This window comes from Pleurodeles waltl, chromosome 7, assembly GCF_031143425.1.
Source record: "Pleurodeles waltl isolate 20211129_DDA chromosome 7, aPleWal1.hap1.20221129, whole genome shotgun sequence".
Taxonomy (NCBI): domain Eukaryota; kingdom Metazoa; phylum Chordata; class Amphibia; order Caudata; family Salamandridae; genus Pleurodeles; species Pleurodeles waltl.
Window position 1 is genome coordinate 1,103,196,331 of NC_090446.1, and position 26,623 is coordinate 1,103,222,953.

The following is a 26,623-nucleotide window of genomic DNA, read 5'->3' on the forward strand; positions in this document are numbered from 1 at the left end:
CAGAAGTGATGGCCACAAGGAAGGCTGTTTTTTATGTCAGAAGCCTGAGCGGACAGGTATGAAGCAGCTCAAAAGGAGCACCTGTTATGAAAGTAAGAACCAGATTCAAATCCCAATGGGGCACCATGAATGGTGATGGAGAAAACATGTGGGTAAGATCCTTCAGGAATCCACTAACTAGGAAAGTATCCTCTTTTTCGCATGGTTACCCCCACTTTGTGCCTGCTGTCAGTATGTTTTGAATGATTTCACTGGGATCCTGCTAACCAGGACCCCAGTGATTGTGCTCTCTCCCTCTAAATTTGGTTACTTAGGACTTTTTACATCCCACAATTGGCATACTGGTGCCCCCATATAAGTTCCTAGCACCTGGTACTTAGGTACTCAGGGAATCGGGGCACCAGGGAGTTCCCCATGGGCTGCAGCATGTATTATGCCACCCATGGGAGCCCAAGCAAAATGTGTCTGCAGGCCTGCCACTGCAGCCTGCATGAAAAGGTGCATGCACCCTTTAACAACAGGTTACTAAACTATGTCACTGGAAGTCAACTCTATGGTAGGCCCTCCTAGCCCAGAGGGTAGGGTGCAGGTACCTGCGTTTGAGGGCACCCCTGCATGAGCAGAGGTGCCACTCCGCACTCCAACTCCATTACACTGGACTTTGTAAGTGCATGGAGTTCTTTTTTACCCATGTACTGGACAGAGGTGTCCAGCTACATAATGGTAACTCCAAACCTGGGCATGTTTGGTATCAAACATGTCGGAATCATACCCCAATACTGTTGCTAGCATTGGTTGTACAATTCCAAGTACTCTGGGGACTCCTTAGAGGATCCCCAGCACTGTTCCTATCAGTCTTCTAGGGTTTTCTGGGCACCTTGCGCTGCTTCAGCCCCTCAGAGAGGTTTCTGCCCTCCTGCTGCTTGACCAGTTCAAGCAGAGGAAAGCAGAACAAAGGATTTCCTGTGGGAGAGGGAGGTAAACACCTTCTCCATTGGAAATAGGTGTTACATGGCTTGGGAGCGGTAGGCTCCCTAAACCACTGGTATGCTTTGAAGGGCACATTTGGTGCCCTCCTTGCATAAACCGGTTTGTACTAGTCCAGTGACACCCGGTCCCTGTTCTAATGTGAAACTGGACAAAGGAAAGGGGAGGGACCACTCCCCTGCCCATCACAACCCTAGGGGAGGTGCACATAGCTTTTCCAGGTGGCCACTTGATCCTGTTATCTTGAATCCAAGGTGGGCAGATGCCTCTGGGAGCACCTGAGTGTCCAGGAAGGGTAAGTGACGTCACAGACCCCTCCCGATAGGTGGTCACCCTGGCTAAGTGACCAATCCCCCTTCCTGGGCTATTTAGGATCTTTCTCTTGGGTGGGTCCTCAGATTCGACATGCAGGATTCCAGCAGGACTCCTCTGTATCATTTACCTCATCTTCTGGCCACTGGGACTGCAATTGGACCTTCTAGGAACCAACAATCTGCAACTACAGTGATGACCCTGCTCTGCAACGTTGTTTCTACAGCCCCTTCCAGTAACTGCAACACTTCCCCAGCTGTGCATCCTCTAAGGGTGACAAGTCTTCAGCCTGCACAACAAGTAAGAAGGAATCTCCCTTGGAGTGAAGGGGTCACTCCCCTGCATCCCCTGGCACCAACTTCAATGACGACTGGCTGCGTGAATCCTCTATCCTCAGGAACTGCGTGGATCCTGCATTACAGGTGGTGGTCTTGATGGGTCCCCTTGGTCCTCTCTGCCAGCTGTCCAACTTGGGAGACCGTACGCCCTTGCCTCTATTTGTAGGACAGTACAGCTGTGCACCACAACTCTTGCAGCTACCAAGAGTTGTTTGCTCCTCCTCCAAGGGATCTTCAGGCTCTGTGTAGCCCCAGCCCCTCTTCCTGCAAAGCACAGTCTCCTGCGTGGTGCTCCAGCAACATATGACACTCCTCCAGGTGTGCTGAGTGGGCCTCACTGTGACTCTTGTGTCTGCTGCCAGTGGGTTGTCTGTGTGGCCTGCCTCCTCTTATTCTGACTCGCCCAGCTTCTGAGAGTTACCCTGGACTCCCCTCCCTGGGTCGAGTCCCCTGAACCTTGCTGGTCCTCTTCAGCCTTGCAAGCCTTCGTCTCCATCTCTTTCATTTGTCTAGGGTTGTTGGTAGTTTTCCAGCATGACTGACTGACTGCACCTCGACCACTGACGTGGGACATCACTTGCAAGACTTCTGGGGCTTCTCTTCAGCTTCTGTGCTGCACTGCTAACCTTATTGGTCCACTGTCGACCTGGTCCTGCATCCACAGAAGGGTGAGTAGTGGCTCCTGCCACCACCGGACACTCCACCGCCAATGGACTTGGTCCCCTTCCTTTACAGGTCGTCTTCTGTCAGATCACCTTTGGGTTCTTCCAGTCTTGGTCGGGTCTAGTATAATCCTTTTGCAAAGTCGTCCTGTCTGTTTTGGGGAAAACCAGGTACTTAGATCTACTCTTCTGGTCATCGGGGGTCACTCTGCTACTCACCTCTTGGGGTTCCTAGTTCCTCCAGCTCCACTTCCTTGGGTGGGTGAATGCCTTTCACGCTCCACCTTTTTTAGTATATGGTTTGGCCCTCCCCTAGGGGCCTCACTATTTGCTATTGCTTTTAACAATGCTTACTGCTTTCTATGCTACTTACTGATTGCTAATGTGTATATAATAGTGTGTTTACTTACCTCCAGTTGGGGGACTTCCTGGTCAATATTCTAGTATTTGTGTTATCCTAATAAAGTACCTTTGCTTTTGCAACACTGTGTGGTTCTTTCATGTTGAAGTGCTGTGTGACTATAGTGTTATTGCATAAGCTTTGTATGTCTCCTAGACAGCTACCGGTAGAAAGCCCTGGCTTCCTAGACACTGCCTACACCTCACTAACAGGAGATACCTGGACTTGGTATAAGGTGATAACACCATAGGTGTTCACTACACACCGGGCCAGCTTCCTACACCAACAATAGGAGCTTTAAATAAGGAGGGATGGTCAGGTAATCTCAGAGATAGTAGACAAATAACCTCTGAGGGTGCCCAAAGCAGAGCCCTGCTGGGTCACAAAAAGTATAAACAAGACCTTAGAAAGAGGGGCGAAGATGGGGTCAACAGACATATGTGTTCCACCTAAAGTTGTATATTATTTTGATGGAGGGATGCTTGGCTGCCAATATAACGTTACAGACATTGGACAGAAGATCAAAACCTGTCCCCTGCTGCTGTGACATAAGATCCTCCCTAAGAGGCAGGCTGATCGAAGGACTGATAGCAATGCTAAACTACACAAGACACCAGAATCTTCCTGCCCTGTCTAGAGCCACAAGGATTATCGTAATCTCCTTGCAGAGAAGTGCCAAGTGATTCTCCGTCATCCGGTCATTCTTGATCTTCTAGAGAACTCTGGGCAGGAAGTGGTATGGGTGGAAAGGCGTACAGCAGGCCTGAGAAAAACTCGAGACAAAACCTGTTGCAGAGCGTGTGCCGCCTTGGAAACTCCAACACATAAAACAGCTGACATTGCATGTTCTCTATGGAGGTGAACAAGTCTAACCAAGGTCCTCCCCACTGCAGGAAGAGACCTTGCGCCACCTCCGGATGGAGACACCATTTGTGGTCGACCATGCATCGTCGGCTAAGTTTGTCTGCTCTGGCATTCAAGGAGCCTGCCAGGTGTTCAACAAATAGAGAAATGCCCTGATGTTCCAGCCATGTCCAGAGACGAAGGGCCTCTTGACAAAGGGTCCACGACCCCACTCCGTCTTGTTTGTTGCAATACCACATGGCGGTGGTGTTGCAGTGAACACCTGCACTGCTTTCCCCTTGAGGGAAAGAAGAAATGCTTTCAATGCTAGTCGAATCGCTCGGAGCTCCAGATGATTGATATGGAGCCCGATTTCCACCGCAGACCATATGCCTCTGATCTCCGCCTCTCCCATGTGGCGACCCCATCCCAAGAGTGATTCACCTGTCACTATTGTCAGATCGGCTTTGGAGAAGGAAGAGGGATCGGACTCTGATCCAATCGCGGTTTAAAAGCCACCACTGCAGATCTTGCTTGGCACTCACTTTTTGGGCAGGTGATGATGAATACTGCCTCCAACTGGTCCCTGATGGGGAAGCGTCAGATTATGAAGGTTCAGAGACTACACCGAGGGTCGGGGTGAGGTGGTGTACTGGGTAGACCACTGGCTCGCTGGTCCACGAGGATTTTGGATCCCACCTCCCTGGCAATGTAGACCTGGCCGTAGACAGGGACTCCTTAAAGAGCTCAAGCGCCAAGTCTGCTTCGTCTCCAAAGAGATGGGCACCATTAAAGGGCATGTCTGTAAGAGTGGATCAGAAAACCCCCGAAAGGCCAGACGTCCTCAACCAAGCATAGTGCCCTAAGGCTACTGTTGATGTAACCGATCTGCCTAGTGAGTGTTGTATCTAGCCCACAACTTATTGTGAACTTAGCTGTGTCTCTCCCGTCAGCCTTAGCTTGCGAGAAAATGGCCAAGGCCTCCTCTGAGACCTGTGGCAGCACCTGCGCACCTATGTCCCATAAGGTATGGGTGTAACAGCCCAAAAGGCATGCAGTCTTTACTGACCGCAATGTCAAGCTGGAGGAAGAAAACATTCTAAAACATTCTTCCCAAGCTGATCCAGCCTCTTTGATTCCCTATCCGGGGGTGTGGAAGGGAATGCGCTGGGGGGGGGCGGGGGGAGAATTAGAGGCTTAGATAACCAAGCTCTTAGGGGTTGGGTGTAGCATGAGAAACTGGGTCATTCGGAGCTGGTCTATGGTGGTGGACAATTGTCCTGCTTACAGAAGTACCCTGTGCTGGGTTTGTACCACGTCCCCAGCAGGATATCAGTGAGGGTGTCGTTAAAAAGGTTCAGAAGAGGAAGCCCCAGGCTGAAACAGCTCAGTCAGGATGTTAGTCCTCATTGCCACCGAAGGCAGATTGAGGCCCAGGACCTCAGCCACCCTTCACACCACCATGGAGAAGAGGCTCCCTCCTCCATAGCCACAGTAGGGGAAGTAAGCATGCCAGCATCCAGATCCGTACACCAGTCAATAGGATCTTCAAGCTGGTACTCTATAAGGTCCAGCGACCCTTCCCAATCCTCACCGTACCCCAACTCAGGGGAATAAGGGTAGGGATCCGACTTAGGGAACAGGTACCTGTCAAAGTCTGAATCAGTGGCGCACAACATCGGTTCGGCTTTGTGTCGGCAATGAGGATGGGGTCGACGCCAACCGAGGGCATGGGCAACATCTGGAGCATCTAAGTCGGAACAGTCATCAGGGAACGTCTAGGTGGTCCGACCAACTCTGTTTCAGATCTGGGGATGGATCTATAGGTGCCCTCCGGATCCAAGGTCGAAGTCACGGAACCCGAGGATGGCTCAGCTGACTCCGAAGGACCCGACGGCGCTCGCGCAGAATCGGACTGCCCAAATATGAGGCTGTAGTGCTTTCCTCTTATCTAGTTTCTAAGCACTAACATAACACAACAGAAATGCACTTCTGAGGTCAAAGAAGACTTTTATTGTTGTTAATTCTTCCCCAACCACAATATTTTATGTATGACGAATTAGTAGCTTTCAAGTCCGCGTTAATCAAACAAAATATATCAGTTTGCAATATACACAGCAGGTTATATTTATAAGATATTGAATGCAAAGCAAAACAAATACTTCACCGTGCGGGAACTATCTACAGCTTCATCTTTCTAAGGTCTGCAAGCTGATGACCACTGTCAGCCGCGAGAAAGAGAGATTCATCTACCCACACGGGATTGCTGGCAGCCTGCGCCAAGCTCCAGCACGAGGTCCGGCAGATTCGAATCTGACCCTCTGCAGCCTGTTACATTCGTTACAAAGGTGTGCCCCCTCCTCTCAGACCTGGGAAACTGAGCAAGCCTTTTGGAGACTGGCCAGGTCTCCAAGACTACTCCTGTTCCCAAGCTCAAGCGAAGAAAAAACAACACCCATGTACTCTCTCTTATCATGTCTAGTCTACTGTGAGAAAAACATCTTGGTTCTCTGGTGCAAAAACACAGCTTGGAAAAATACAGCTTGGATTCTCAACTGCAAGATCTAACTCCACGTTAAAGGCAATAGGCAGCTAACCTAAATATCAAATGCAATGTCTAGTGTCATGTCAAAGCCAATAGGCATCTAAGCTGAATACAAAATGCAATGTCTTATATCATGTCAAAGCCCATAGGCAGCTGAGCTGAATACAAAATGCAATGTATAATATCATGTCAAAGCCAATAGGCAGCTGAGCTGAATACAAAATGCAATGTATGATGATATGTCAAAGCCAATAGGCAGCGGAGCTGAATACAAAATGCAATGTCTAATATCATGTCAAAGCCAATAGGCAGTTAAGCTGAATATCATGTCAAAGCCAATAGGCAGAATATCTAATAGCATGTCAAAGTCAATAGGCAGCTAAACTGAATACATCATGTCAAAGTCAATAGGCATGCAATGTCAAAGCCAATAGGCGGCTAGACTGGATACAGCATGTCAAAGCCAATAGGTAGAATACAGAATGTAATGACTAATGCAATGTCAAAGCCCATAGGCGGCTAAACTGAATACAGAAAGTAATGGCTAATGCCATGTCAAAGCCAATAGGCAGAATACAGAATGTAATGACTAATGCAATGTCAAAGCCCATAGGCGGCTAAACTGAACAAAACATACCATGTGCTACTGGTGAACATTGAGCAACTAATATGCGCAGTGGTGAAACACAAAGTCATTGGTCAAAACAAAATTTAACAAATGGCAGTACAGAGGCACATGGCCTCACAGAACTCACCTATATGGGCAGGGGTGGCTCCAGCTCCCAGAAACTCGACGAGGCACAGAGCCGACCCAGAAGCAGACTATGAGGACAGATGCCTTGAGTGACAACACTCCTTTCCCCATGTCACAAAGGACGGGGGGAAGTCTAAGAACATTTGCTCTTCTTTGACTTCTTCTTGTGTCTCGACTTACCATGTCATCCTGAGGACTTGGAGTGGAACGACAAAAAATGGGGGCTCTGCGACCGGTCTCTGGACCTTCCTCTGACTGAGATCGGGAGTGATGCAGAGCAGAGCGGGGGTGGCAAGTAGCCGTAGGGATCACTCCCTCACAGCTTTCGCATTCATGGCCTGGCACATGAAGCACAACTTGGGTCATGGTCGCTCTCCAAATATCACAAGCATATGAGGTGCGGATCAGTCTGGGACATCATCGGATGACAGGAGTTGCAGAGCTTGAACCCGGTCTTCCGTGATGACATCTCGATGCCCCAGGAGTGAAACACTCAAAAATATTCAGCAGTGTCAAAAAGGATCAATCGAAAATTAACTGGGGGTAGCGCCTATATATGTCCTGCAACATTTTATCCAGCGTGCACAATGAAGTGGAGCCGAATGACGCCATCTAACGGCACGCAGGGGTACTGCTCTAGAAAAATCTCCGATCCAGACTGATGTCTGGGAAAATTCTGAGGTAAGGAATTTGCAACTACAAGTCTCTATCAGATGAACAAGTTAGTTACCTTTGGTAACGCCTTATCTGGTAGAGACATGATCTAGCTGCAGAATCCTTACCTTAGAATTTTCTCCCAGGTGCCACACTGGATCCGGAAATTTTTCCCTTTTTGCACCTCTTTGCATCAGAAGAGGGCGCCAGATGTGATGTCGACGGAGTCCATATAATCCCTTCTCCGACGAGCTGAAGTTAGATTCTTCCGTGACTGTTATCCGTGCCAAAACGTGGAGCCACAATTTAAACAACCCAAGGGAAAAGTTTGCCAAAAAAAGACATTCCTGTGTCAATTAAGTAAAAATCCCAAAGAAGGAAATGAAATACCAAGAAGCAGTCTGTGCTGACCGCGCCTGAACTGAAGCTGAGTCACTGCAGCTGGCTCTGTATATACTATACCAATATTAGATATAGTGTGCACAGAGTCCCAGGTTCCCCAAAAGGCTTGGCAGAGGCAATAACAGTGTGGTCGAGCAGTTAGGCCTATAAGAGGGTAGTGTTACGCATTTGTTGTACACACACAAGCAATACGTGAAAACACACGCTCAATGACTTAACTCAAGACCAATAGGTTTTTATATAGAAAAAAATATTTTATTAATTTATTTCTAGAACCACAAGATTCAGTTTGCAGGAAAGTACATTAAATGAAATGTACTTTGTATAGGTAAGTTCAGTACTTTGAATCAAATCAACATTACATACAGTTTTCTTTAAAATGGCAAAAAGCTATTTTAAAAGTGGACACAATGGAATTTTCAACAGTTCCTGGGGGAGAAAAATACAGTACAGATTTGGAGGTAAGTAATCAACTTCCAGATTCAGTCTCCGGGGCATAGGTAGGCTACCGTTGGGGCTTCAAGGTAGCCCCATACACCCAGCACCAGCAACACAGGCCCGGTTAGGTGCAGAGGTCAAACAGGAGCCAAAATAACGTGGGAGCCTTTGGAGACAGGGGGGTACTCCGGTTCCAGTCTGCTTGCAGGTAAGTACCCGCGTTGTTGGGGGGCAGACCAGGGGGGTTTAGAGGAGCACTGAGGAGGTGGGGGGCAAGTAGGCACCAAACAGGGCATCCGGTTCCCAAAGGAACTCAATAGGTGGACCCCGGGGGACCCTTAGGTGCTGCAGGGAGGCACAGGGGGGCTTCTTGGGCAAGCTGCCAAATGGACAGGGAGAAGGACTGCCTGCTGCTCACTGCTGCACAGGTGGTCGGTCTCTCTCGAGTCTGGGGGCTGCGGGTGCAGTGCTTCTCCAGGCATCAGAAATCTTCGTCCCAGGCAGTCACGGTCAGGGGGATCCACGGGATTTCCTCTGCTGGCGTCATCATGGAGGGGTGGAGAGGTCAGCCCAGGGTGGACACTTGGTCGGAGTCACCTGGGGGTCCTCTCTGGCCAGTTGATTCCTCCGGACACGGGCCAGGGTGTTCGGTGCCGAGTAGTTTTGGACTCATACTTTTTGAGTGAGGTGGGAGTCCCTTTAAAGATGGTAGCTTTTTCTTCTTGTTGAACAGGTCCGCTGTCCACGGGGCTTTCTTGGTCCTCAGTGATGTAGGCAGTCCCCTTGAGGCTTTTCAGGGGTCGCTGGTCATGTAGAATGTTTTGCTTTTCTTTTGCAGGGTCTTTGAAGCAGAAGACAGGCTGGAAGGGCTGGGGCAGAGTCAGTTGGTGTAGGAAAATGCCACTGTTGGCATGGTTACCCCCTAATGTTTTGCCTAGTGTTGATGCCAGCTTTGATTGGTAGTGTTCTGGGTCCCTGCTGATGTGCAGATACTGTATCTGTATTTCCCATGCCAGGTGTCGAACTAGGGCCCTTGGGGAAGAATCCCATTCCTACAAATCTATCAACAGAGTAGGGAGGATTGGTAAGAATTTAAAAGCAATACCATCCCCGGAGGAAGCTCTGCGGACCAAATTGAAAAAACTATGACATTTGCAGGTTCCAAAGTGTAAAATGCCAGTCACAATGGACCTGACTATCCAGATATTAATGTTTGGAAAATGTGTGCAAGGAAACACGTTGCTGCTGGCAAATATCCAGGACTGGAACTCTGAATTGTAATGTAGTAACTTAGTGGTCGTGGGCCTGACTCTGGCGAGCACGCAAACCTCAGGGAGTTGCAACTTGGCCAATGCATAGCAGATTGTAATGCAAATACAATTCACTATGCGAAAAGTCACTGACTAGAACACGCCAATCTAGAAAAAAGACCCAGCACCCTTAGGAATTAGGTAAATAAGAACAGACTCCTCACCATCAGAACTGTGGAAGGGCCACAGTCAATTAAAGCCCTAAAGCCGTTGAAGAAGGGGGAATCGCATTTCCATGGCAGTGGGACAAAGGTGGCAGAAGACAACAGACCACATGAACATAAAAAAACACCTGCTCTCGAGGAAGTATTGAACCCGTGTCTGGACAGCACATGGAGGTTCACAGTCAACAATAAATGCCGCTGAGCTACAGCTCTTTGCCATAAAAAAAACATTACTCCAGCCAAAGCTGCTCTAAAAAAGCACAAATAAAGAGGAGGAAATACCAAGAACTCATTTGTGTAGAAGAAGCATTGAACAATTGTAAGAGAGCACCCTTTTTGCTATGGTTAGGTCCATGTAGCTTAATTGTAAAAGTCTGAAAAGACTGTAGGATTTCTTTCTCTAGCGCAAAAAGGTACACACTTTAGTAAAATAATGAGTGCCTCATAGGAGCCCAACGTCAGCACTTATCTTCAGCTTTCCCGCAAGCACTTAAGGGTCCTCTGTAAAGGGTACAAAATAATAACAGCTCCAACTCTACCAGTGCAAGGCTCCAGCAGCTACTGGAAGAGGATGGGCAGGCCCATCCGGCAGATGAAGCCACTGTTCTTGTAGATCAGGACAGTGCAAGTAAGGAAGAACTGGACCCGCCACCACTTAAGAGTGGAACCTGTACCACAAGTGTCTAGGACATATCCCCCCCTAGTGAGGAGGACTTAGGTTCCTCAAGGTTCAGAGAGAGATAAAGAGACTCTGAAGAGGAGATGCTTTTAGAAAGAATAACTAGGAGACTTGCCCTGGAATACAGAATCCTAGCAATAGAAAAAGACAGAAGAGAGATGGGCTTAGTACTCATGGATGGTTGCAGCAATTTTATACCTAGGGACTGAGTAGAGCACTGTGCCCCTAAAATCTCCAAAGGGATTGTCCCTAAAAATGAGGAAGGTGATGATATCACCAAATAGTTCTCTGTGGGAACTATTCTTAGGACAGTGCAGAGGTAGACTCCTGGCACTGAACGAGGCAGATTCAAGGTCCTATGACCTCATGAAGGCTACCATGTTTAAGAGCTTTGGACTTACCCCTGAGGAGCACAGTAACAAATTCAGTGCGACTCGAAAAACCCAAAGTCAGTCCTGGGTTGATTTTGTGGACTTTAGTTAAGACTCTAGGTGGCTCGTTAGAAGCTAGCAATGTGCATGATTGTGAAGGTCTTTACAACTTAGAAACTAAAGAACATTTGTTGAGCAATTGTGAGTAGGAAAAGCTACAGCAGTACCTGGTAGACCTAGGTCCACTTTCTCCTCAAGAACTGGGCAGGAAGACAGACCACTGGATCAAAACAAAGGTGACCAAAACATCCACTGGTGGGGGAGACCACAAAAAGTAGGCCATAATGTCCCCCCCTAAAGGAAGGAGGGTAACCAAAACAAGGACAAAAACAAAGAATCTTCTAAAGGCCACCAAAAACCTGCACAGTAGGGTGGGGCCCAAGGGTGGGTACAAGGATAAAAATTTGCATCCCAGAAAGACATGGTACCACAACTGCCAAACAAATAGATACCAAACTGGAGATCTCAACTGTCCTATCAAAAAGAATGCCTCTAAAGCACCTGCAGTAAATGCAGTGTTAAGTCTCCAGATGGGATTGCAAGTAGGCTCTTATGTCAGTGATCCTACAGAGGCAACTTTAGTCTCAGAGGGTGGGGTGCAGTTAGCTGCCCTGGCTGTCTGGCCTAGTAATCTGGAGACATACAGCCATAGCCTCATATCAATGTAATTCAAGTTAAAGCACTGAGACACACTGGTGCCAGTGTCACCATGGTGAGTGAGCAACTGGTGTCCTCAGGACAGTAGCTTACAATTGAGACACACACAGTCCTCAACACTGATAATCAGGCTAAGGTACAGTCCTGTGGTATGCAGGAAATGTGTTGGTTGTTTCTGCTGTGAAGGTTTGCCTATTGTAAAAAGAAAAGAAGAATACAAGAAGATTTGAAATGGACTGATACTAATGAATGGGACTTTTTATTAGTGTTAAGGGTGGTGCACCTTCAGCAATTTGGTTGGCACCCTCTCCTAGAACCCACCCATCAACACCACCGACACTGATGCAGCTGCCCACAACTTCAGGCAATGGATCAACACCTGTGCCAATACTCTCGCCCCAATCAAGAATCCCTCCAACAGATGCACCGACAGAAGGGCCTTCTGGTTTACCGCTGACCTCCACAAATCTAAGCAAAGCTGCCGAAGCCTCAAAAGAAAGTGGCACCAAGATCAGACTCTGGACAACCTCACAGCCTTCAAAAACGACATTCACAGACACCACCAACCCATCCAAGCCGCCAAGAGAACTGCCTTCAAAGAACGAATCAACAACAATGCACACAGCCACAAGAAGCTCTTCAACGTCATGAAGGAACTCTCCAACCCCAGCTCCAACAACATCCCGCCATCCCAAGACCTCTGTGACTCCCAAGCCTCCTACGTCCACCGCAAGATTGCAGACATCCACGACAGCTTCAACACCCAGACCCCCCCAGCAACCACCAACACCACAGATTCACCTCTGACCAACCTCCTGCTCTCCTGGACCCCATCAACAACAACAACAACACAATCGAAATCATGAACACCATCCACTCCGGCTCTCCATCTGACCCCTACCCTCACCACATCCTCAACAAAGCAAGCTCCGTCATCACACCTCAACTACGGAAGACCATCAACAGCTCCTTCGAGTCCGCCACCTTCCCAGAGAGCTGGAAACACGCTGAGATCAACGCCCTCCCCAAAAAAACAAAGGCGGACCCAAAGGACATCAAGAAGTTCTGACCTATCTCCCTGCTCCCCTTCCTGGCAAAAGTCATCGAGAAGGCTGTCAACAGACAACTCTACCTGCTTGCTCGACTAGAACTGCATCCGGACCCTTCCCAATTGAGATTCCGCAGAAACCACAGCACCAAAACCGCCCTCACCGCCGCCACCAATGTCATCAGAACCATACTGGACAGGGGCGAAACCACGGTCCTCATCCTCCTGGACCTCTCTGCCATGTTCAACACCGTCTGCCACCACACCCTACGCTAATGCCTCAGCAATGCTGGAAGCTGCATCAGAGCCCTGGAATGGGTCACTCACTTCCTTTCTCACCGGCAGAACCCAAAGAGTCTGCCTTCTCCCATTCCGCTCGGAGCCCACCAAAATCATCTGCGGCGCACCCCAGGGTTCGTCCCTCAGCCCAACCCTCTTCAATGTCTACATGGCCCCTCTCGCTAAGATTGCCTGATCCCACAACCTCAACATCATCTCATACGCCAATGACGCCCAGCTGATCCTCTCCCTCACCAAGGACTCCGCCAAGGCCTACCTTCATGAAGGAATGAAGGCCATCACCTAATGGATGAAGATCAGCTGCCTCAAACTCAATTCTGACAAGACGGAATTCCTCATCTTCAGTTCCACCCCCTCCGCATGGGATGACTCCTGGTGGCCTGCCACTCTCTGAACCACTCAGACTCCCACCGACCATGCACGCAACCTACGATTCATCTTTGACCACTCACTATCCATGACCCAGCAAGTCAACACCATCTCCTCCTCCTTCTTCTACACCTTCCACATGCTCCAAAAGATCTACAAATGGATACCCTGAGAAAGCAGAAGAACAGTCACCCAAGCCCTCGTAAGCAGCAATCTGGACTACGGTAATGCTCTAAATGTAGGAACCACGGACAAACTCCAGAAGAGGCTGCAACGCATCCAAAACGCCTCTGCACGCCTCATCCTGGACATCCCTAATCACTGCCATATCACAGACCACCTGAAAAACCTGCACTGGCTCCGAGTCAACAAGAGAATCACCTTCAAACTCCTCTACCACGCTCACAAAGCACTGCAAAAGACCGGACCAAAATACCTCAAAAGACGACTCTCCTTCTACACCCTGGCCCGTCATCTCTGCTCCGCCGACCTCGCCCTTGCAACCGTCCCACGCATCTGCAGAACTACAACTGGCAGTAGATCATTATCTCACCTCACCGCCAAAAGATGGAACAATCTTCCCACCCATCTGCACCAGACCAAAGACCTCCTTAACTTCAGGAAACTTCTCAAGACCTGGCTGTTCGAGCAGTAGCAGCAATCCCTCTCTTCCCCTCCCCCCAACTGAGCGCCTTGAGACCCGCACGGGTGAGTAGTGCGCTTTACAAATTCCTGATTGATTGATTGATTTGTTCATAGTTCCCCTTCAGGATTGCACCTTGGCAGCAGGTGTTGGAATGAATGCACACATTATCAAATTGTCAATTTCTATTGAATTTCAAATATATGTTAGGTGATAGTGGTTGGGTGCACGGAACTATAGCCCGCTGCCCCTCATCTAGATAATATTAGTTCATTAGGGCTTGTTTGCACTACCTCACCTTAATTATTATTTCTTTTCTTGATATTACATTCAAATATGTCTCGTTTTAAAGATAAATAGGAGGAGATGGCAAGGGATCTTTTCTCCAATCACAGGACTCATAATTTGACTGTTGCAAAGGGACAAGCCCAGAAAAGCTTAAAGGTTAGATTTCAAAAATTGGAAAGACTAAAGAAACAGGAAATGGCCAGCTGGTGGGATGGCATTACATTACAAAAATATCTAGACCAGTGGTTCCCAACCTTTTGACTTCTGTGGACACCCAACTTTATCATAATTGGAATCCGGGACCCCCCACTGAGTCATTACTAAGATCTGGGGACCTAATGTGTTAATATTTTTATATTGGATGACCCCCTGAGGAGGCTTCGCGGACCCCCAGGGGTCCCAGGACCACAGGTTGGGAACCACTGATCTAGACAGTAAAAAGATCCAGAGAGGATTGAGAATTCTTATTTTCACGACATTTGAAGATCTAGATGAGGAGTCATTAAAAGAATGGGAGGAGAATTTGCAGAATGCTTCATTTGTGATGATGCGTATGTTGATCAAACATACAGAGAAGAAAGTTGATAAGTTACAGGCTGAGATAGATAGGATGGAAAGAGATAGAGACTATGACTCTCAAGGATGTAATCAAAAAGAACTATGAAGAGCGGGATAAAGTAGTGGATGAATACCAGGTATATTTACGTGATAAAAAGTTACGGAAAATCAAGAGGGACGATATGGATTACAAGGAAGGTAGAATTTACACCTTTGCACGAAAATATGATAATGTGAAAGCTCACGGTCTGGGTGAAAGGATACGTGAGGACACAACTGAATCTAAATCAGCGAGTAGCAGTATATGGTATCATTAGAGAGTGCACTATCGAACGATGGGGCTTTACCTAATTCCACATTTTTTGGTCTGTCAACTTTTTTTTAGCAGAAATGGAAAGAATACGTCTAGGGACCAAGTTAATGAGAAAAGAACAAAGATTAGAAGGGGGCAAACGATGGAAACAAAACAAAAGAACAGAGGAACAAGGGGTAAAAGCACAGTCCAAGAAGAATTAGGTGGACAGGGACTTAAGGATTCAACGTTGTTGGCACCAGAAGACAGTACTACCATACTATACATGACAACAAACTGTAAACAAATTGTAAATTTGTCTAATTGTATCCTTAATAAAGCTGAAGTTGAAGTACTAAGCAAAGATTTGGGCTTTAGTCCCACACAAATCAACGACCCGGTTAATGTTTTTGTTGACCTATTCAAATTTACACATTTACTTAAATTAAGGTACCACTTCAATTCTTTGCATATGCCACCGGCCCCACCGGCTCAGACTATATTAACACCAAGACATTCGGTTTCGGACTTGTAAGATTTACAATTGGTGATGTCATTATCCAATAATTAATTATTCGATAATGGCAATTTAAGAGATGATTTGGGGATTGAAGAAAATTTGTATGTGAACAGTGGACTAAAACCCAGATCTAAATTTACACCCTCTAGGACACATCATAATATTGACCTTTTTCGTCCTAGAGTCACTCATGATTTGCACTAATGTCTGGGGAAAATTGACCAACTCAATATTCAAAAATTGTAACCTGACCAAGAGAGAGTACAGCTATACAGACCCTCAAATCTGATCAAACAATAGTGATCAGAGAAGCTGATAAGGGGGGGGAATGTAGTTGTAATGAATAAATGTGATTTTATTAAGGAGACTGAGACAACTCTTAGATTTCTTGTGTTATGAACAGATCTCGAATAATCCTATGACACCATTGTGTGAATATATTAATCATATATACAAGATGGTAAGGATATACTGAATAAATTTGAGGATTTTATATGATCTCAGGACTTGATGTTTGTAACGATGGATGTGACTAGTCTATATACAAGTATACGGAAAGATTTTGGCATTAGAGTCATTGAATCTTTTTTGTGTACCAGAACTGCTGATCATTGGGAACATAATAATATGCTAATTGAAATGATTGATATTATTCTTTCCAAGAATTACGTCCTACATGATGGTCAGTGGTTTAAACAGATACAGGGTACTGCAGTGGGCTCCAGGTTTGCTCCATCCTATGCCTGCCTATTCATGGGCTGGTATGAGAGGGAGCATGACTGGGGTAGATATGCTTCCACCTAGACATGTTCAATTGTTTTCTGTGGAAGGTATAGATGACATCATAATATTGTGGAAGGGGACAGTGTACCAACTGTTGAAATATCACGCCTTTTTGAATGATGACCCTTACAATTTTCAATTAAGTATACAATATAGCAGTGAAAGAATAGACTTTTTGGATATCCAGTTCTATGTGGAAAACAACAAAATACAAAGTACGATGTTTAGAAAAATGACAGCATGTAATAGCATTCTACATGCTACTAATGCCCACCCCAAGATGGTTTTCGACAATATTCCTTTTGGTAAAATGGTACGCTTAAGGAGGAATTGCAGCACTAGGGACACATTTGTTACTCATATTAATAGTGCTAAGTATCAGTTTAGAAATCTGGATTTTGTGACTCAGTATTCGGTGTTGAGTAATGATGTTTATAAAATCTTAAAACGACATTGGCATTTGCTTACGGAGGTGCCTGGGATTAAGTATGAAGTGTCTAATTTACCCAAGGTCAGCTACCGTAGGGGCAGGACCCTAAGGGACAGTTTAGGTCCCAGCTATATTACCACGATTAGAAACCAAACATGGTTATCAACAGAATTAAAGGGATTTTTCATCTGAATGCATTGTCTGTAGTTTAGGATTAGACAAAATGCAAAGATTCTCTTACTATAATGCAAGAAGATATGAAATTAGGCATTTTATAAATTGCAAGGCCAGATTTGTAGTATATGTGATGGGTTGCTCATGTAATAAGATCTATGTGGGCAGCACAATAAGATCTTTGAAATCTCGGATACAGGAACATGCCCAAGCAATAAGAAATAAGCATATGAAGAACCCAATGACATTTCACATGTTGGAACACCATCCCACTAGTAATGGCATATGGTTTCATGGAATTGACCATGTACCGCTTGATCCAAGAGGAGGAAATAAGTAATTGTCCCTTCGTAAGGAAGCTGCATGGATTTGTCGTTTACAGTTTCTGGAAATGGGTCATAATATTGATGATGAATTCCATTATTTTTTATAGGCTGTAGTCCCGATAATTTGGGCACAGAGAGAGTGTACAATCCTGCAGTTATAATGATTACTCACTATATGTTTATAGGCAGGTGAAACAGGTTACTCATAGATATTTGCCAGGTAACTCTAATGAGGGCAATATCAAAATTTCCTGGATTACTGAACTCATGTATGATATTATTGCTACTGGGTTATAACTTGTACATGTATTTGGACATTCTTGTAGTGCTGTTCATATTTCTTATTATTTAGCGACAAAGTGTTTTGATTGTTGAGAGAATTTGACAAGTAAACGTAGTTGCTTACCTAATGATAGTTGCCATTATTTTGAGCAATCAATATACAACTAGGTGTCCTGCTAGGTTGTAATACAGGTAGGTTGCCTCTGAAAGGAACCATTTCAAGATGTATGCCAAATGATAAAATGAGGGTGATCCAAAACAAATTCCCTTGATTATCGTACCGAGTATTGGTTCCTTTTCCAGCTGAACAGGACTAGTATAAGTATATTGATATTTATCTCTGGTCAGTGTGAGACAGTATTGTGGTCTCTAGTATTATCAGTTGGGGTAATATACTGGTCTATTGTTCTCTAGCAGGTGCCAACAAATATATTGGTCCATAAAAAGATGGCTGCCACTTTTTAGGGTAAAGATACACCTTTGTGCTATGTCTGTGTGTTACGGCCGTTACCTTTTCGTTCTGTGTATTGTGGGTCATTGGTGAAGTGGAACCATAAAATTCAGGTCCAATCGGTAATTCGTTTTTTTTTCATTATTTCCGGGTCACCATTACAGCGCGGATCGGCTGCCAATTGCAGCCGGCATGAGATAAGGTAAGAGGATAAGCAACTGCTTATAAGCACAAACAGTTGTATTTATGACTTGACATATTGGGAGTCACTGTTTTCTTTTTAGAATAGTTTTGTTTCTGATAATCTTGCTATCTAGTATCGGCGCAATGAAGTATCCAATTGAAATACTCCCTTTCAAGATGGCTGCTACAGCTATTTCGGTTCTTCGGATTCTTTCATTATTTCCGGCTCACGATTACAGCGAGTATCGGCTGCTAAGTTGCTTTCGGCATGAGATAAGGTAATAGGATAAGCAATTGCTTATAAGCACAAATAGCTGCACTTATGATTTGTTATATTGAGAGGCATTATTTAATTATTTTTAGAATAGCTGTGTTTGAGATAATCTTGCTATCCAATACCGGCACTGTGAAGTATCCAATCGAAAGACTCGCTTTTAAGATGGCCGCTATAGATATTTTGGGTTAATGAACTTTCTGTACACCAAATAAAACGGTCTCTGTATGAGGGTTGAAATTGACAAGGCCCCCTACTTAAAGGCCAGTCAATAGCATACCTCTACCTCCCATCCGTTAGGTTCAGTGGCATGAGATTCTGCCACCACGGATTTTGGATGGTCGTAAATAGTTATGGATTAGAGCTGCATGGTAGTGCATATTTTTGGTATCGCTTGTATGCTCACATAAGTGGAAATAAATGCTAAGACTTGGTCATTGTGGCCTGTTTACTAGTATAGTGAGGTTTTGGCACACCTCTTGCTCTTGGAGGTATGCTATAGTTTGTGTTTGTAGGACTCCAGTCTAAGATAGCCACCTTATAAGTTTAGTGATGCCTTATCTTTTCTGTTCACTGTAATGGACCAGCTATGTTTCCGCTAGTGGGTTGAGATATACAAGAACATAATGAAATGGAAAAGCATTCTCAAATTAGGTTATGATACTGAGTGCATTGGATGCTTTGCTTACAATACAAGCACTTTCTGGATAGGGCTGAATAATATGAATTGAATCAATGGATATGTTCTATACTTATATATATTGTGTAACATGATTGTGGGCACATTTATTAGGAACTTTTTGTCGTTACTTTTTCTTGGTTGTTTAAATATTTGTTTATTTTTCATTATATTATGCTTGTTGTCAATCATGTAGGACTTGATTCATTATATCCGTTACTCAGTTTTGGATAATTAAAATAATTTCTGCAGAGACATTCAAAATTAACACCCTCGCTTATGCTGAAGTTTGACCCTGTGTATACTATTTTTATGTATATTCCCACGTTTGTTTTCTTTGTCTTCTCCCTTGTTTTTATTGTATTTCCAATAGGTATTGTGTAAATCTTATCTGTGGTGTTTTCAGTGTTGTTATATATATATATATATATATATATATTTATGTCGCTGTATATATATTTATGCTTGTACTATAAGCAATTTGTATATATTGTATTACAACCCTGAAGAAGTCCTGTTGTATGGATGAAACGTGTTGGCTGTTTCGGCTGTGAATATTTGCCTATTGTAAAAAGAAAAGAAGAATAAAGAGAAGATTTGAAATGGACTGATACTTATGAATGGGAATTTTTAATACTGTTTAGGGTGGTGCACCTTCAGCAACTGATTTGGAAACATGGATTAGGTTGGTAAACCACTAATACTGGCCAGGCAAGTCCCAGAAGGTGAAGGCCTTTTGTAGCTCCTGTGCTACCTGTCAAGCAAGTGGCAAAGACTGGTGGCCACCCAAAGGCCCCTTTAATTCTACTCCCAGTGGTTGGAGCTCCATTTGAAAGGGTGGGTGTAGGAAGCTGGCTCTGTATTGAAAATGTCACTTACCCAGTGTACATCTGTTCGTGGCATCAGTCGCAGTAGATTCGCATGTTTTGCAATAGCTCGCCATCTGGTGTTGGGCCGGAGTGTTACAAGTTGTTTTTCTTCGAAGAAGTCTTTCGAGTCACGGGACCGAGTGACTCCTCCTTTTGTCTCCATTGCGCATGGGCGTCGACAATGTGTGCACAGAGTCCAGGGGTTCCCCAGAGGCTCGACAGAGGCAATAATAGATAATACTAATGCTCTGTTTGGGGTAGTGTGGTCGAGCAGTTAGGCTTATCAGAGGGTAGTGTTAAGCATCTGTTGCACACTCACAAGCAATAGAAGAAACACACACACGACTTAACTCCAGACCAATAGGATTTTATATAGAAAAATATATTTTTGGTACTTTATTGCTAGAATCACAAGACTCAGTTCAGAAGTAAATACTGTTGCAGGTACGTCCTTAGCATAGACATCAATGTAACTTTGTTTCACTTTAGTGAAGTAAACAGTTTTTAAGAAAACAGAGAATATCTATTTTAAAAGTGGACACAGTGCATTTTCAGAACAGTTCCTGGGGGGAAGAAAATAAAGTACAATTTTAGAGTTAAGTAATAACGTAAAGTTCCAGTTCAAGTGAACCCCAAACACCCACCACTAGAAACATGAGGTCGGCTGGGTGCAGAGGTCAAAGTTGAGTACTTTCAACGTGGGTTCCCATGGAGACACAGGGTACTCAGAATTCCTTCTGCCAACAGGCATGAGATAAGGTAATAGGATAAGCAATTGCTTATAAGCACAAATAGCTGCACTTATGATTTGTTATATTGAGAGGCATTATTTAATTATTTTTAGAATAGCTGTGTTTGAGATAATCTTGCTATCCAATACCGGCACTGTGAAGTATCCAATCGAAAGACTCGCTTTTAAGATGGCCGCTGAGGGCAGGCCAGAGGGGATTAGAGGAGAACTAGAGGGGCCCCAAGAAGGCAACAATCCCACACTTTCAGCAGCACTGGGGCAGCCGGGTGCAGGGTGCCAACAGGGCGTTGGGTTTCCAATGAACCTCTGAGGGGGCTCTGGGGGTCACTCAGACTGCAGGTGAGGTCCATAGTGGTGTCTCGGGTACACCACCAGTCAGACAGGGAAGAGGGCCACCTGTTGATCGTTGCTGCACTGGTGGTTGTTTTTTCTCGAGTCTGGGGGCTGCGGGTGCAGTGCATCTCCAGGCGTCTGATATCTTCGTCCCAGGCAGTCGTGGTCAGGGGGTGTCCTCGGGATTCCCTCTGCAGGCATTGTCGTGGAGGAGTGGAGAGATCAACCAAGGGTGGGCTCTTGGTCACCGTCGCCTGGGGGGTCCTCTCTAGTCGGTTGGGCCACCTGGACTTGGGCCGTGGGCGTTGGGTTATTCCCCCTTTGAGTTACTGTTTGGGCATCCTATCAGACAGCCTCTTCGTCTTGTGAAGAAAGAATGGGAGAGACTTCTCAGAGAGCCTAAGCAAGATATTTTGGATTATGTTCTTGGCTTTCATTCCAGGATGGCTAAGTACATGGAAAACGCTTCCAAAAATGTTGAGGCCAGCTATGAATTTAGAAGCTCTGGTATGACCAAAAAGCTGCACTGGTGGAGTTCCAACCAGGGCAGAAGCAATGGGCGCTGGAGCCTGCGAGTCCTAGGGCCCTTGAGGACAAATTAAATAGACCTTATTCCATCCTAGAAAGAAAAGAGGAAGTCACCTATAGTGTGGACTTTGGCTCTTGCAGGAGCCCCAGAAGGGTCATCAATGTAAATCGCTTGAAACCATATCACAACAGAGCTGAGATTACCATGCTTATGGTCACTCATGAGGGACAGGAAGCAAACAGTGAACCTCTCCCTGATCTCCTCTCCAGTAACCCAAAAGATGGCTCAACTAAGGGAATGGCCTTTTCAGACACCCTTACGGGCCAACAGCAGGCAGAATGTAAGTAAGTCTTACAGCAGTATGTTGAGCTCTTCTCCTTGACTGCTGGTCAGACATTGTGCACACATGATGTGGACACTGGGGACAGCTTACCTGTCAAAAACAAAATTACAGACAGTCTGACTGTGTCAAAGAGAGCATCAAAGGTAATGTCAGCAAGATGCTGGAATTGGGAACCATTGAGCATTCCGAAAGTCCCTGAGCCAGTCCAGTGGTTTTAGTCCCCAAGCCTCAATCCCAGGGTGGAAATAAATAAATTAGGTTTTGTGTGGTCTATGGGGGCCTCAATGTGGAGACAAAAACAATGCACACCCCATCTCTAGGGCGGATGAGTTTAATGACAGGTTAGGGGCAGGTCAAGATCTCAGTACTTCACATTAGGGTACTGGCAGATTAGTCTGACCCATGGACTGAACGAAAAATCTGCATTCTCCACTCCTGATGGGCATTTTCAGTTCACCAGTTATGACCGTTGGACTAAAGAATGCCCTGCCACCACCTAACAGTTTGTGAACAAACTCCTGGCTGGGTTAGAAGCCTTTAGTGCAGCACCTTTAGCTAATTCCATCTTTAGCTCGATCTGGCAGGATCACCTGATACATCTGGGGAAGGCCTTTGAGGCTCTGAAAAAGGCAGACCTCAATGTGAAGGCAAGCAAGTGCCAAATATGGCAGGGCCAGATTGTATACTTGGGCCACATTGTAGGTGGAGGCCAAGTTCAGCCACTGTAAGCCAAGATCCATCCAATTCTGGACTAGGTAGCATCAACAACCCAGACTCAAGTCAGGACATTCCTTGGCTTGATTAGGTTTTAAAGGAGGTTTGTGAAGGGGTATGGCTCCGTAGTGGCTCCTCTCACAGAGCTGACCTCCAAGAGAATGCCAAAAAAGGTCAACTAGAAAGTGAGCTATCAAAAGGCCTTTAACACTCTGAAAGATGCAATGTGCTCAGCACCTGTTCTCAAAGCACCAGCTTATACCAAGAAGTTCATAGTGCAGATAGATGCCTCTGAACTTGTGATAGGAGCAGTCCGATCCCAAATCAATGATGAGGATGGCAATGACCATCCTTTTGCTTTCATTAGCAGGAGGTTACTCTTGAGAGAGCAGAGTTGGAGCACCATGGAGAGGGAAGCCTTCGCTGTGGTTTGGTCCCTGAAGTAGTTGAGGCCATACTTGTTTGGCTCTCACTTAATTGTTCAAATTGACCACAGGCCTCACTGATGGCTTATGCAGATGAAAGGTGAAAATCCGAAACTGATAAGGTGGTCCATCTCCCTACAGGGAATGGACTTCACAGTAGAACCTAGACCTGAGACTGAGGAGGCCAGATATAAGAAATATTTACAGGTATAACAAATACTTCAATACTAAAGAAAGAAGGCTAATACACCATAAAAAAGATCTGTGTGCAAGCAAAATGCCATGCAGAAAAGATCTCAAGGAAACACAATGACCAGCTCCCTATAAGCGATACAAGGAGTACTACAAGATAATTAGTAATGCCTATGAAACAAACAGAGGCTGCTCCACACAGAGTAGGTTACGTACCATAAAGGTAACTATCTCTTGAGCATGACGCACATCTTTAGAGAAAAAGCAAAATCCCTTGTGTAACAGGTGTTAAACGAATTAAGGGTCACAAGAATATACATTGTACAGACATCAAAAACAAAATGCTGTCTGCACCAGCCAAACAAAAAACTAGAAATGCAGATGCCAATGCACATCACCTTTCCAGGTTCTTCCACTTCGAAGATGAAGACGCTCTAGGGGAAGGTTAGTTTCATCCTCTTTTGTTTAGGAGGTGGTCCCGTAGGAAAGCACCCTTTTTGATATGGTTAGCCCCCACTTTTTGCCTGGTTTCTGATGTGGCATTGACTGTTAATGCCCTGGGTCCCTGCTAAACAGATCCCCAGTGCTAGAACTCTTTCCCTAAACCTCCACAGCTCTTTGGCTGAACTGGGAAACTCTTTAGCTACCACTATAAGTTCCTAGTAAATGATATCCCTGGTACCTAGGACGTAGGGTACTAAGTAAGCTTTTGAGGGCTACAGCACCAATTGTGCCACCCTCAGGGATCCATCACCAAACCCCACAGTGCTGCCATTGCAGACTACGTGTGTTGGTGCAGGCTAAATTGAAAACACGACCTGTCACACACTCCTGTGTGCCAGGCCCCCTATCACTGCATGTGCCAGGTGTAAGTCACTCCTAAGACAGGGTGCATACAGATACATGTGAGGGCATATATGCATGAGCAGATATGCCCCTGCTATGTCTCTGTCGATTCTGAGACATAGTAAGTGCACAGGGAAGCCATTTCAAATGCATGTGCTGGAATCTGGTCATGATGAGTTCCCCAGCTACATGATAGCTTCTCTGAATCCTGTGATCTTTGGTATCACAACTCTCAGAATAATAAACTTTCACTGCCTCTAGTGACGGATTTATTAAAAAATGCACACAGAGAGAACCACAGAGGTGCCTACTGAAAACTTACCAGCTACTAGTGTGCTGGCTGAATGGTCCTGACCAGTTCAGCCACCAGAGATGCCTTTCTGCCCAAGGTGATAGCCAGCGCTCTCCACGGCCTAAGACAAAGGCCTGCTCTGGGCAGAAGTGTGATCTCATCTCTCTGGCAGGATGGACATTCCAGGGCAGGGAGCTTCAAAGGCCTTGCTGGCTTTGTAACGCGGCCCAGGTCTCTCCAGATGATGGAGATGACCGACCCCCCCACTGTCCTTGTCCAGACCCCATTTTTCGCGGCAGCAAAGGCAGGCAAATCAGGCAGCTTAGGATGTGTGCTCAATTCATGCCAGTCCCACTCCTAAGGTAGACAAGCTGAAGTGGAAATTACTTTTTAAATGGCTCCATCTTGTTTGGAAGGAATTAGGCCAATAGGGTTAGGGTTTGTCCATCTCCCAGCAGAATTGGTCATAAAGAAGGTGTAGTCACCCTAAAGGTGGTCAGCCCATTGGCTACCGCCTGGCACTCCCTGTAACATCCCTAAATTGAGTATTTAGGTAGCACCCTAGCACTCTGATTTCGACAACTGTAGGAAAGTGCCCTTGTTGGCATGATTACCCCCCACTTTGTGCCTGCTACTGATGCCAACTTTGACTGTGTGTGTGCTGGGATCCTGCAAAACAGGCAAGTGTTCTTTGACAAAATCTGTACCTTTACTTACACAACTGGCTCATCCCTGGCACCCAGATAAGTCCTCTGTAAAAGGTACCCATGGTACCAAAGACCCTGTGGCCACGGAAGGTCCCCAAGGGCTGAAGCTTATATTAAGGCACCCTGGGGGACCCCTCACAAAGCACAACCCTTTGCACCCTGTGTGCGCTGAGGGAGAGAAAAAGACTAAGTCGACATGGCATACGTCTCAGGATGCCATGCCTATAAATCACTGACTGTGCCATAGGTAAATCACCCTTCTAGCAGGCCTTACAGACCTAAGGTAGGGTGCATTATACCACAGGTGAGGGCATAGTTGCATGAGCACTATTCCCCTACAGTGTCTAAGCAAAACCTTAGACATTTTAAGTGGAGGGCAGCCATAAAGAGTATATGGACTGGGGGTCTGTCAATTACGAACTCCACAGTTCCATAATAGCTAAAGTGAAATCTGGGAAGTTTGGTATTAAATTTCTCAGCACAATAAATGCACACTGATGCCAGTGTGGAATTTATTGTGAAATGCACCCAGAGGGCATCTTTGAGATGCCCCTTGAATACCAGTCCGACTCCTAGTGCTAGGCTGACCAGTTTCTGCCAGCCTACCACAACCAGACGAGTTTCTGGCCACATGGGCTGGGTGCCTTTGTCACTCTGAGGCCAAGAACAAAGCCTGTACTGGGTGGAGTTGCTTCTCACCTCCCCCTGCAGGAACTGTAACACCTGGTGGTTAGCCTCAAAGGCTCATGCCTTTTGTTACAGCACCCCAGGGCATCCCAGCTAGTGGAAATGTCCGCCCCTTGGGCCAGTGCCCCCACTTTTGGCAGCAAGTCTGGAGGAGATGAGAAATCCTCCTTCATGCGTTTGGAAGTTTCCCCCAATAGGAATAGGGATATGGATATGCCCCCCTCCCCTCAGGGTGGGTTGCACAAAGAGGGTGTAGCCATTGGCTACTGCCCCCAGACCTAAACACACTGCTAAATTTAGTATTTAGGGGCGACCCTGAACCCAGGAAATAAGATTCCAGCAGCCTACATCAACAAGAAGGACTGCTGACCTGAAAGCCCCGCAGAGACAACGGAGACGACAACTGACTTTGCCCCAGCCCTAATAGCCTGTCTCCAGACTCAAAGAACCTGCACAGCGACGCATCCGACAGGGACCAGAGACCTCTGAGGACTGCCCTGAATCTGAAGGACCAAAACACCAGAGAACAGAGGCATTGTTCAAAACCTGCAACAACTTTGCAACAAAGAAACAACTTTCAAAGAACTCTCTCTTCCTGCCAGAAACGTGAGACTACACACTGCACCCGAAACCGCTGGCTCGAGTTCAGGAGAACCAACACCGCAGAGAGGACTCCCAGGTGACGACGTGGGTACCCTGAGTCAACCCCCCTGCACTCCCACAGCGACACCTGCAGAGAGGATCCAGAGGCTCCCCCTG

General features: G+C 46.0%; 1 protein-coding gene across 2 annotated transcripts in view; it reads right to left on the reverse strand.

The window, feature by feature from the left end:
* SPAG9 (sperm associated antigen 9) overlaps positions 1–26,623 on the reverse strand; it is a 1,094,694-nt gene that overhangs the window by 408,985 nt on the left and 659,086 nt on the right. The gene's annotated exons all lie outside the window — the stretch shown is intronic.